Source organism: Triticum urartu, chromosome 2A, assembly GCF_056163025.1.
Source record: "Triticum urartu cultivar PI428250 chromosome 2A, HENAU_Tu73, whole genome shotgun sequence".
Lineage (NCBI taxonomy): Eukaryota > Viridiplantae > Streptophyta > Magnoliopsida > Poales > Poaceae > Triticum > Triticum urartu.
This window is the reverse complement of record NC_141874.1, coordinates 112,020,211-112,032,743: the sequence shown is the minus strand read 5'-3', so window position 1 is coordinate 112,032,743 and position 12,533 is coordinate 112,020,211.

Sequence of the window (12,533 nt, the reverse complement as noted above, 5' to 3'; positions counted from 1 at the left end):
CATGATGTTGAGGCACCAAGGAGGACCGGAAGCGTGAAGACAAGGCACTAGGCAATGGAGCAACAAGTTTTCAAGTGCCAGGAGATGGTGGAACGTGGACTCGACTCCAATCATATAATGATCATGGAGTTCACCAACAACCACAAGCAAGATGACAAGAACATTGGGGAGGCCATCTTCAAGCTTCACGAGAAAATCGAGCGCCTCCAAGCCCAGATCTATGACCTGCAAAACCAAAACTGTGAGTATGAATATAGATTCAAGAGGATGAGCTTGGCTGCAGATTTGAGGATCCCGGAGACTCAATCATCCTTCTATGATGGTGAGCCTATGCCTTGGAAGATGGACAACAAGCCCACATCATCAACAACTCCATCATCACCACCTCGAAGGAAGGAGACATAAACACATGGGTGCCAAGCTTGGGGGAGTGCCCCGGTATCGTATCACCATCACTTTTATCTTTACCGATTTTCTTAGTTCGATCCTTTTGGTAATATCTTGATCTAGTAGAATAAAGTTTTAGTATGATCTAGTTTTGAGTTTTGCTTTATGATCTTTCTATGTAATCGAGTCCGTGAGCTATTTATAGTAAAGATTAGCGTTGAGTCAAGGGCCTGATTATCTTACTATGATCTTGAGGGAATAAAGTAAAAGAAAGAGAATAAAAAGAAATAAAGGGATTATGTGGATCTTATGGAGAGTAATGACTTCACATATGAAGAGTATGATGAATAAAAGTTGTTGAGAGTTGACAAACATAGTTTTGGTCACCGTTGCAATTAATAGGAAGTAATAAAGAAAGATAGGTTTTCACATATAAATATACTATCTTGGACATCTTTTATGATTGTGAGCACTCATTAAAATATGACATGCTAAAGAGTTGAGGTTGGAAAAGGAAGACAACATAATGGGTTATGTTTTCTTACATCTAAGATAAATTATATTCTCATGGATCATCCAACATGTTGAGCTTGCCTTTCCCTCTCATGCTAGCCAAATTATTTGCACCAAGTAGAGGTACTACTTGTGCTTCCAAATATCCTTAAACCCAGTTTTGTCATGAGAGTCCACCATATCTACCTATGGATTGAGTAAGATCCTTCAAGTAAGTTGTCATCGTTGCAAGCAATAAAAATTGCTCTCTAAATATATATGATTTACTAGTGCGGAGAAACTAAGGTTTATACGATCTTGTGATGTGGAAGAAATAAAAGCGACGGGCTGCATAATGAAGGTCCATATCACAAGTGGCAATATAAAGTGACATTCTTTTGCATTAATACTTCGCGCATCCAACCATGAAAGCACATGACAACCAGGAGCAGAGCCAGAAAATTTGGCCAATGGGTTCACTTGTTAGATCACTGTGAGGATTGGGTAAAGTCACTGTAACAAATAGAGATACGATACTCACTCCGAGCCATATTAATTTCGAGAGTACCGATCCATATTAATTGACGCTGGTTTAGTACGAAGTTACCAAGATCAATTGATATGAACCAGATGGAGTACAATATTACATATAGTACTTACATTAAAAATTGAAGAGTGCAAGACGTACCAGTTTGATGAAATTATAAAATCACTAGTTTAAATTTTATGAATAGATTTACTAAAATAGCTCCCTAGCATTAGGACCAACTTCTCAACTTCCAGAAAAGATTAAAAAAACACATTAGTTTGACAAGTTTCAAGTAAACTACCATCAAGCAAAAGATGCATGTAAATTTACTCACATTTCAGAGTGTGCCCTTCGGATCTTTCATCATCTCAAAAAAATAGTTTATCTATGCATAAAAGGCTTTGGGAGATCATATAAATTAATTTCTCAGAATAGAAGGTTTGGGGGATTAATCACAACAAAGCTATCAACGGAATTTAACGCACCTACATCCGGTGGGTAGGCTTGAAGTATGATAATGATCAATTTCTATTTGGTAAATATTTGCACCATAGGCTAGGTCAATCAAAGTTTAGAGGAAATATAGTTAGAAAACTAGGCAAAAGGTTAATTTCGTGCTAGGATAAGACCTGCACAAGAAGGACGATGTGGTCTCATTACCTTCAGTTTGGATTTCAATTGCCGGCCGCTGCTGACGTCTGACCTGGTGTTCTCAGCTACTCGGCTTGCCGCTGGCCGTCGATAATCGGGCGCCGCCATGCGCGAACATAGAGACGAGAGACCAAGAGACGATGTAAATCGGGGAAACATACTGCGAAACAAGAGGCGCGAGTCGTGGGTTGCGTACATGATGACATATAATTGATCGTTAGCCCATCCGGCCTGCTTCGTGGATGGTATGGTATCACATTTACTTACGGGCTTTTTTTAGCTGTACTTACAGGCTTCTTTTGTTCCTACATAAGAAAAACAAGGTATGAGCTTCTGGTTGTGCTACTGTTATATAAAATATTAATGGGCCAAAAGGGTTATCGCTCGCGTGTTCCAGTTTCGATGGGTTCAACCGTACATTTGTATTGGGTTCATACAAGCAATCGCATCCATACATGTACATGGCGTGAAAAACTCGTTGAGTTTAGCTGAACCCAACGCCTACATGCTGGCTCCGCCCCTAATGACAACCTCTGTTTCACTCTATGAAGGGTCTAGCTTTTTATTCTTTTCCTATACTTCATGCAAGAGTCACGGTGATCTTCACCTTTCCTTTTTACATTTTATCCTTTGGAAAGCATAATGTGTTGGAAAGATCCAGATATATATAGCTAATTGCAGGTGAGTTTTCATGAACTATTATTGTTGACATTACCCTTGAGGTAAAAGGTTGGGAGGCAAAACTATAAGCCCCTATCTTTCTCTATGTTCGACTAAAACTTCATAACCATAAATATCGCGTGAGTGTTAGAAATTGTGGAAGACTAAAATATGGTTGAGTATGTGAACTTGCTGAAAAGCTCTTATTGACTCTTTCCTATGTTATGATAAATTGCAATTGCCTCAATGACTGAGATTATAGTTTGTTAGTTTTCAACGAAGTTTATGATTCATACTTGAAATTGTGATTGAATTGTTACTTTAGCATAAGAGATCATATGAATATATATATATATGTATTGTTATAATAATGATCATGATGCCCTCATGTCCGTATTTTATTTAATCGACACCTCTATCTCTGAACATGTGGACATATTTTCTGATATCGGCTTTCGCTTGACGACAAGCGAGGTCTAAGCTTGGGGGAGTTGATACGTCCATTTTGCATCATTCTTTTATATCGATATTTATTGCATTATGGGATGTTATTACACATTATGTCACAATACTTATGCCTATTCTCTCTTATTTTACAAGGTTTACATGAAGAGGGGGAATGCCGGCAGCTGGAATTCTGGGCTGGAAAAGGAGCAAATATTAGAGACCTATTCCGCATGAGGGAGTCCTGGATTAGGGGGTCTCCGGACAGCCGGACTATCTCCATTGGCTGGACTGTTAGACTATGAAGATACAAGATTGAAGACTTCGTCTCGTGTCTGGATGGAACTCTACTTGGCGTGGAAGGCAAGCTAGGCAATACGTATATGGATATCTCCTCCTTTGTAACCGACCTTGTGTAACCCTAACCCTCTCCGGTGTCTATATAAACCGGAGGGTTTTCGCCCGTAGGACAACAATCACAACATACAATCATACCGTAGGCTAGCTTCTAGGGTTTAGCCTCTCTGATCTCATGGTAGATCTACTCTTGTAATACCCATATCTTCAATATTAATCAAGCAGGACGTAGGGTTTTACCTCCATCAAGAGGGCCTGAACCTAGGTAAAACTTCATGTCCCTTGCCTCCTGTTACCATCTGGCCTAGACGCACAGTTCAGGACCCCCAACCCGAGATCCACCGGTTTTGACACTGACATTGGTGCTTTCATTGAGAGTTCCTCTGTGTCGTCGCCGTTAGGCTTGATGGCTCCCACTATCATCGGTAGCGATGCGGTCCAGGGTGAGACTTTTCTCCCCGGACAGATCTTCGTATTCGGCGGTTTTGCACTATGGGCTTAATCGCTTGGGCATCTGGAGCAGATTGAAAGCTACGGCCCTGGCCATCAGGTCAGATTTGGAAGTTTGAACTACACGGTCGACATCCGCGGAGACTTGATCTTTGACGGATTCGAGCCACAGCCGGGCGCGCCGCACTGTCTCGATGGGCATGACCTAGCTCTGCCATCGGACGGTACTCCAGAGGCCGTGCCCACACCAGCTCCGACCCTTAGCTCGGAGCCAACTGCGCCAATCGAGGACGGGTGGCTAGACACCGCCTCAGGGGCTGTAGTCTTGACGGCGATCGAGCCAAACACCAGCATAATCCTCTGCGCAGCCCGTGACTCCAAGGTGTCGGACTCTCTTCCGGACCCCGAACCATCCGCGCCCTTGCCAATCGAATCCGAGTGCGCGCCGATCATGGAATTCACCGCCGCGGATATCTTTCAGCACTCGCCCTTCGGCGACATTCTGAATTCACTAAGGTCTCTCTCTTTGTTAGGAGAGCCCTGGCCGGATTATGGCCAACAGGACTGGGATGCGGACAACGAAATTCGACGCCCACCCACCACCCACTTTGTAGCCACTGTCGATGATTTAACCAACATGCTCAACTTTGACTCCGAAGACATCGACGGTATGGACGACGATGTAGGAGACGAACACGAACCTGCACCTATAGGGCACTGGAAAGCCACCTCGTCGTATGACATATACATGGTGGATACACCCAATGAAGGCAACGACGACGAGATAGCGGAGGATGACCCTTCCAAGAAGCAACCCAAGCGCCGACGTCAGCGGTGCCGCTCTAAGTCCCGCCAAAGCAAAAGTGGTGATACCGGCGCAGGAGATAATAACACTCCGGATAGCGCCGAAGACAACGAAAACCCCCTCCAGCAAGAGTTAGATCACGAGGATGAAGGTGCCAGCTCTCCTGAGAGAGCGGCTGGCGGAGAGGAGGAGGATGACAATTACATGCCCCCCTCCGAAGACGAGGCAAGCCTCGGCGACGATGAATTCGCTGTACCAGAGGATCCCGTCGAACAAGAGCGCTTCAAGCACAGGCTTATGGCCACGGCAAATAGCCTGAAGGAAAAGCAGCAGCAGCTTCAAGCTGATCAAGATCTGCTAGCTGACAAATGGACTGAAGTCCTCGCAGCCGAGGAATATAAACTCGAGCGTCCCCCCAAGAGTTACCCAAGGCGCAGGTTACTACCCCGACTGGAGGAGGAAGCGTATGATACGGCTGACCGGCCACCTCGTGGCCGCGATAGAGAGGCATTCCTGCTGAAAGCTCAGCCTCCACCCCCAACGCCATCCAAATAAAAGGGCATGGGGAGATACGCCAGACCTGCGAGACATATTGGAGGACAAAGCAAAGCACTCAAGATTGATCTACGGATCATGAGGGCGCACCACTCTAAGAGACGGTAAACGTCACGCCGGATACAGTAAAAGCAAATCCGGCCAGGCCGAACACAGCGGGCAGGACCCATACGAGCTGCGTCGCGATATAGCCCAATACAGAGGCGCCGCACATCCCTTATGCTTCACAGACGAAGTAATGGAACATCAATTCCCAGAAGGTTTCAAACCTGTAAACATTGAATCATACGACGGCACAACAGATCCCGCGGTATGGATTGAGGACTTCCTCCTCCACATCCACTTGGCCCGCGGTGATGACTTACATGCCATCAAGTACCTCCCACTAAAACTCAAAGGACCAGCACGGCATTGGCTTAACAGCTTGCCAGCGGACTCCATTAGCTGTCAGGAAGATCTGGAAGCCGCATTCGTCGAAAACTTTCAGGGCACTTATGTGCGACCACCAGACGCCGATGACTTGAGCCACATAATTCAGCAGCCAGAAGAGTCGGCTAGGCAATTCTGGACTCGGTTCCTTACAAAGAAAAACCAAATTGTCGACTGTCCGGATGCGGAGGCCTTAGCGGCTTTCAAGCACAACATCCGAGACGAGTGGCTAGCCCGGCACCTTGGTCAGGAAAAGCCGAAATCTATGGCAGCCCTCACGACGCTCATGACCCGCTTTTGTGCGGGAGAAGACAGCTGGTTGGCTCGCAGTAACAACATATCAAAGAACCATGGTTCCTCAGATACCAAGGACGGCAACAGCATGTCACGTCGCAACAAGCATAAGCGCCGCATTAACGGCAAAAGTACTGAGGATACGGCAGTCAATGCCGGATTCAAAGGCTCTAAACCCGGTCAGCGGAAAAAGCCATTCAAACAAAGTACGCCGGGTCCGTCCAGCTTGGACCGTATACTCGATCGCTCGTGTCAAATACATGGCACCCCAGACAAGCCAGCCAATCACACCAACAGGGATTGTTGGGTGTTCAAGCAGGCCGGCAAGTTAATCACCGAAAACAAGGACAAGGGGCTGCATAGCGATGACGAGGAAGAACCCTGGCAGCCGCACACCGGAGGACAGAAGAGGTTTCCCCGCAAGTGTGGACGGTGAACATGATATACGCAACCCACATCCCCAAGAGGGAGCGGAAGCGTGCGCTCAGGGACGTATATGCGCTAGAGCCAGTCGCCCCGAAGTTCAACCCTTGGTCCTCCTGTCCGATCACCTTCGATCGCAGGGACAACCCCACTAGTATCCGTCATGGCGGATTCGCCGCACTGGTCCTAGACCCAATCATCGATGGATTTCACCTCACTCGAGTCCTCATGGACGGTGGCAGCAGCCTGAACCTGCTTTATCAGGACATAGTGCGCAAAATGGGTATAGACCCCTCAAGGATCAAACCCACAAAGACGACCTTTAAAGGCGTCATTCCAGGCGTAGAGGCCCACTGCACAGGCTCAATTACACTGAAGTGGTCTTCGGATCCCCGGATAACTTCCGAAGCGAAGAGTTAATCTTCGATATAGTCACGTTCCGCAGTGGTTATCACGCGCTGCTCGGACGAACCGCATTCGCTAGATTCAATGCGGTACGACATTATGCATACCTCAAGCTCAAGATGCCAGGACCTCGCGGAGTTCTTACAGTCAATGGAAACATAGAGCGCTCTCTCCGAATAGAGGAGCACACCGCGGCCCTCGCAGCAGAAGCGCAAAGCAGCCTCTCAAGGCAATCTACCAGTTCGGCGTTTCAAAGCTCGGACACCTTCAAGCGCGCTCGGGGCAATCAGCAAATAGACCACCTGGCGTGATCTGAGCTCACGTAGCAATACGACGGCCACCCCAATCCCAGCCCAACGACGTTGTTCGTGCCGCGCGTACATTATTACGCATTAAAAATACCATGGGAACAGATGGGGAGGGGGAGGCACACCCACGGCACGTCCCAAAACGCGGCATAAACCACACCAGGGGCTTCCCGTTTGGTTATTTCTCTTTTTCTTTCAGGATTTCAATCTCTAGAAACACTGTCCGGCAGCTCTATTGCCGAACACATGATACAGCAACCAAGGAGGACGACGACTTCGGAATTCCCAGGTGGATTATAGATTTCATATAATTCCGCAGCTCGCCCTTGGAAGGGACATAGTCCTACTCTTTTGCTCATTAAACTATCTGTATCACTCTGCTTTAATGCAATTTGTTAATATACAATGCATAACATTACGATTATTATCACATTTTTGTTATATGTATACATATCTATGTGTTCATTAATGACGCCTAGCAACCGTACACTCTGGTACGGCCAATGCACCAGGGGCTTACGTACCCACAATATGGTGTGAAAAGTCCGAACACTTTCACAAGTGCGGCACCCCGAACTTATAGCATTATATGCATCAGCTCCGAATCATGTCTTTGGTCAAATGTTGGGTTTGCTAGGCTCCTATGTTTTGGTACCTTACGTTCCGCTCTATCGGCTAAGGTAGCGCTAGGAGAACTACTGCGATTGTGCCCCGGTTCTGCCGAGCCGAGCACCTCAGTAGAGAAAGCTAAAACTGACTATCATGATAAGGCGAGAGACTGGTCGCTGTTCGGCGAGGTTTTTCGAGTCCCAAAAGACTTATGCCGCTTAGGGCGAGGGGCCTGCTCCGTCCGGCTTACAGGCGTGTATCGCGCCCCAAATTCGGCCTTCCAAATACCAGGGGCTTTGTCGAAATTTAAAATTATAGAATTCTATGGCTAAGTGAGAGTGATAAAGCATTATTAGTCCGGTTGCCTTGTTTGTTGTGCTGAGCACCTCCCTCGAAGGACCCAAACATGGGAACAAGAGTGCTCAGGTTTATCCCGAACACCCCGGCACTCGTGGCATGGGAGAAAAAGCCGAGGACTAGCCATCTCTCAGATTGGATAAATAGCCAAACAGAAGGTAATATTTTAAATTCACACAAGCGTTGCATAGCGCATATGAAACAAGTTTTCATTACACAGGATAAAAAACGAGCAAGTCTCATTCAAATATTACATTTTGTGAACACTCATCCGCGATAAGACGGGCGCCCGAGAGAACACCCTCGTAGTACATCTCAGGGTGGCGGTGCTCCTTGCCCTCTGGCGGCCCCTCCTTGATAAGCTTCACGGCATCTAGCTTGACCCACTGTGTTTTCACACGGGCGAAGGCCCGGCGTGCACCTTCAATGCAGACGAATCGCTTGACGACCTCCAGCCGTGGGCAGGCATCCACAAGCCGCCTCACCAGGCCGAAGAAGCTGTTCGGAAGGGCGTCGCCAGGCCACAACCGGACTATGAAGCCCTTCATGGCCTGATCGGCCGCCTTATGTAGCTCGGCCATCTGCTTCAGCTGGTCGCTCATTGGCACCGGATGTTCGGCCCCAGCATACTGAGACCAGAACAGCTTCTCCGTCGAGTTTCCGTCCTCAGCCTGGTAGAATAGTGCGGCATCAGACACACTGCGGGGCAAATCTGCGAATGCTCCTGAAGAGCTCCGGATTCGGGTAAGTAATCGGTAGTTCACCGTTGCATGCTTGCTTTGCATATAGAAAGCCTTACCCGCTGTTATCTTCTTCATCGCGTCGATCTCCTGAAGGGCCTTCTGGGCCTCGGCCTTGGCACTCTTCGCGCTCTCATGGGCCGCGGCAAGCTCAGACTCTCTCGTCTTCAAGTCAAGCTCCAACGCATCGTGCTTCTGTTGGGGAATGTAGTAATTTCAAAAAATTTCCTACGCACACGCAAGATCATGGTGATGCATAGCAACGAGAGGGGAGAGTGTTGTCTACGTACCCTCGTAGACCGGAAGCGGAAGCGTTAGCACAACGCGGTTCATGTAGTCGTACGTCTTCACGGCCCGACCGATCAAGCACCGAAACTACGGCAAGCGGAAGCGTTAGCACAACGCGGTTCATGTAGCCGTACGTCTTCACGGCCCGACCGATCAAGCACCGAAACTACGGCACCGCCGAGTTCTAGCAGACGTTCAGCTCGATGACGATCCATGGACTCTGATGCAGCAGAATGCCGGGGAAGAGTTCCGTCGGCACGACGGCACGGTGACGATCTTGATGTTCTACCATCGCAGGGCTTCGCCTAAGCACCGCTACAATATTATCGAGGATTATGGTGGAGGAGGGAACCACACAAGGCTAATAGATCTCAGGGACCAATTGTTGTGTCTAGAGGTCCCCCCCTGCCCCCGTATATAAAGGAGCAAGGGGGAGGGGCGGCCGGCCAGGAGGAGGCGCTCCAGGGAGGAGTCCTAGTCCTACCGGGAGTAGGACTCCCTCCTTTCCTTGTCCAACTAGGAGAGGGGGAAGGAAGGGAGAGAGGAGAGAAAGGAAAGGGGGGGCGCCGCCCCTCCCTCCTTATCCAATTTAGACTAGAGGGGGAGGGGGCGCGCAGCCTGCCCTGGCCGCCCCTCCTCTGCTTCACTTTGAGCCCATGAGGCCCATTAACCCCCGGGGGGGTTCCGGTAACCCCCGGTACTCCGTTTTATATCTGATAACTCCCGGAACCATTCCTGTGTCCGAATATAGCAGTCCAATATATCAATCTTTATGTCTCGACTATTTCAAGACTCCTCGTTATGTCTGTGATCACATCCGGGACTCCGAACAACCTTCTGTACATCAAAATATATAAACTCATAATGAAACTGTCATCGTAACGTTAAGCGTGCGGACCCTACGGGTTCGAGAACAATGTAGACATGACCGAGACACGTCTCCGGTCAATAACCAATAGCGGAACCTGGATGCTCATATTGGGTCCTACATATTCTACGAAGATCTTTTATCGGTCAGACCGCATAACAACATACGTTGTTCCCTTTGGCATCGGTATGTTACTTGCCCGAGATTTGATCATCGGTATCTCAATACCTAGTTCAATCTCGTTACCGGCAAGTCTCTTTACTCGTTCCATAATACATCATCCCGCAACTAACTTATTAGTTGCAATGCTTGCAAGGCTTATGTGATGTGCATTACCGAGAGGGCCCTGAGATACCTCTCCGACAATCGGAGTGACAAATCCTAATCTCAAAATACGCCAACCCAACAAGTACCTTCAGAGACACCTGTAGAGCACCTTTATAATCACCCAGTTACGTTGTGACATTTGGTAGCACACAAAGTGTTGCTCTGGTAAACGGGAGTTGCATAATCTCATAGTCATAGGAACATGTATAAGTCATGAAGAAAGCAATAGCAACAAACTAAACGATCAAGTGCTAAGCTAACGAAATGGGTCAAGTCAATCACATCATTCTCCTAATGATGTGATCCCATTAATCAAATGACAACTCATGTCTATGGTTAGCAAACATAACCATCTTCGATCAATGAGCTAGTCAAGTAGAGGCATACTAGTGACACTATGTTTGTCTATGTATTCACACATGTATTATGTTTCCGGTTAATACAATTCTAGCATGAATAATAAACATTTATCATGGTATAAGGAAATAAATAATAACTTTATTATTGCCTCTAGGGCATATTTCCTTCAGTCTCCCACTTGCACTAGAGTCAATAATCTAGATTACACAGTAATGATTCTAACACCCATGGAGCCTTGGTGTTGATCATGTTTTGCTCGTGGAAGAGGCTTAGTCAGCGGGTCTGCAACATTCAGATCCGTATGTATCTTGCAAATTTCTATGTCTCCCACTTGGACTAAATCCCGAATGGAATTGAAGCGTCTCTTGATGTGCTTGGTTCTCTTGTGAAATCTGGATTCCTTTGCCAAGGCAATTGCACCAGTATTGTCACAAACGATTTTCATTGGACCCGATGCACTAGGTATGACACCTAGATCGGATATGAACTCCTTCGTCCAGACTCCTTCATTTGCTGCTTCCGAAGCATCTATGTACTATTCTTCACATGTAGATCCTGCCACAACGCTTTGTTTAGAACTGCACCAACTGACAGCTCCACCGTTCAGTAAAAACACATATCTGGTTTGCGATTTAGAATCGTCCGGATCAGTGTCAAAGCTTGCATCAACTAACCATTTACGGTGAGCTCTTTGTCACCTCCATATACGAGAAACATATCCTTAGTCCTTTTCAGGTATTTCAGGATGTTCTTGACCGCTGTCCAGTGATCCACTCCCGGATTACTTTGGTACCTCCCTGCTAGACTTATAGCAAGGCACACATCAGGTCTGGTACACAGCATTGCATACATGATAGAGCCTATGGCTGAAGCATAGGGAACATTTTCATTTTCTCTCTATCTTCTGCGGCGGTCGGACATTGAGTCTTACTCAACTTCACACCTTGTAACACAGGCAAGAACCCTTTCTTTGCTTGATCCATTTTGAACTTCTTCAAAACCTTGTCAAGGTATGTACTTTGTGAAAGTCCAATTAAGCGTCTTGATCTATCTCTATAGATCTTAATGCCCAATATGTAAGCAGCTTCACCGAGGTCTTTCATTGAAAAACTATTATTCAAGTATCCCTTTATGCTATCCAGAAATTCTATATCATTTCCAATCAATAATATGTCATCCACATATAATATCAGAAATGCTACAGAGCTCCCACTCACTTTCTTGTAAATACAGGCTTCTCCAAAAGTCTGTACAAAACCAAATGCTTTGATCACACTATCAAAGTGTTTATTCCAACTCCGAGAGGCTTGCACCAGTCCATAAATGGATCGCTGGAGCTTGCTCACTCTATTAGCTCCCTTTGGATCGACAAAACCTTCTGGTTGCATCATATACAACTCTTCTTCCAGAAATCCATTCAGGAATGCAGTTTTGACATCCATTTGCCAAATTTCATAATCATAAAATGCGGCAATTGCTAACATGATTCGGACAGACTTAAGCATCGCTACGGGTGAGAAGGTCTCATCGTAGTCAATCCCTTGAACTTGTCGAAAACCTTTTCCAACAAGTCGAGCTTTATAGACAGTAACATTACCGTCAGCGTCAGTCTTCTTCTTGAAGATCCATTTATTCTCAATTGCTTGCCGATCAACGGGCAAGTCAACCAAAGTCCACACTTTGTTCTCATACATGGATCCCATCTCAGATTTCATGGCTTCTAGCCATTTTGCAGAATCTAGGATCACCATCGCTTCTTCATAGTTCGTAGGTTCATCATGATCTAGTAGCATGA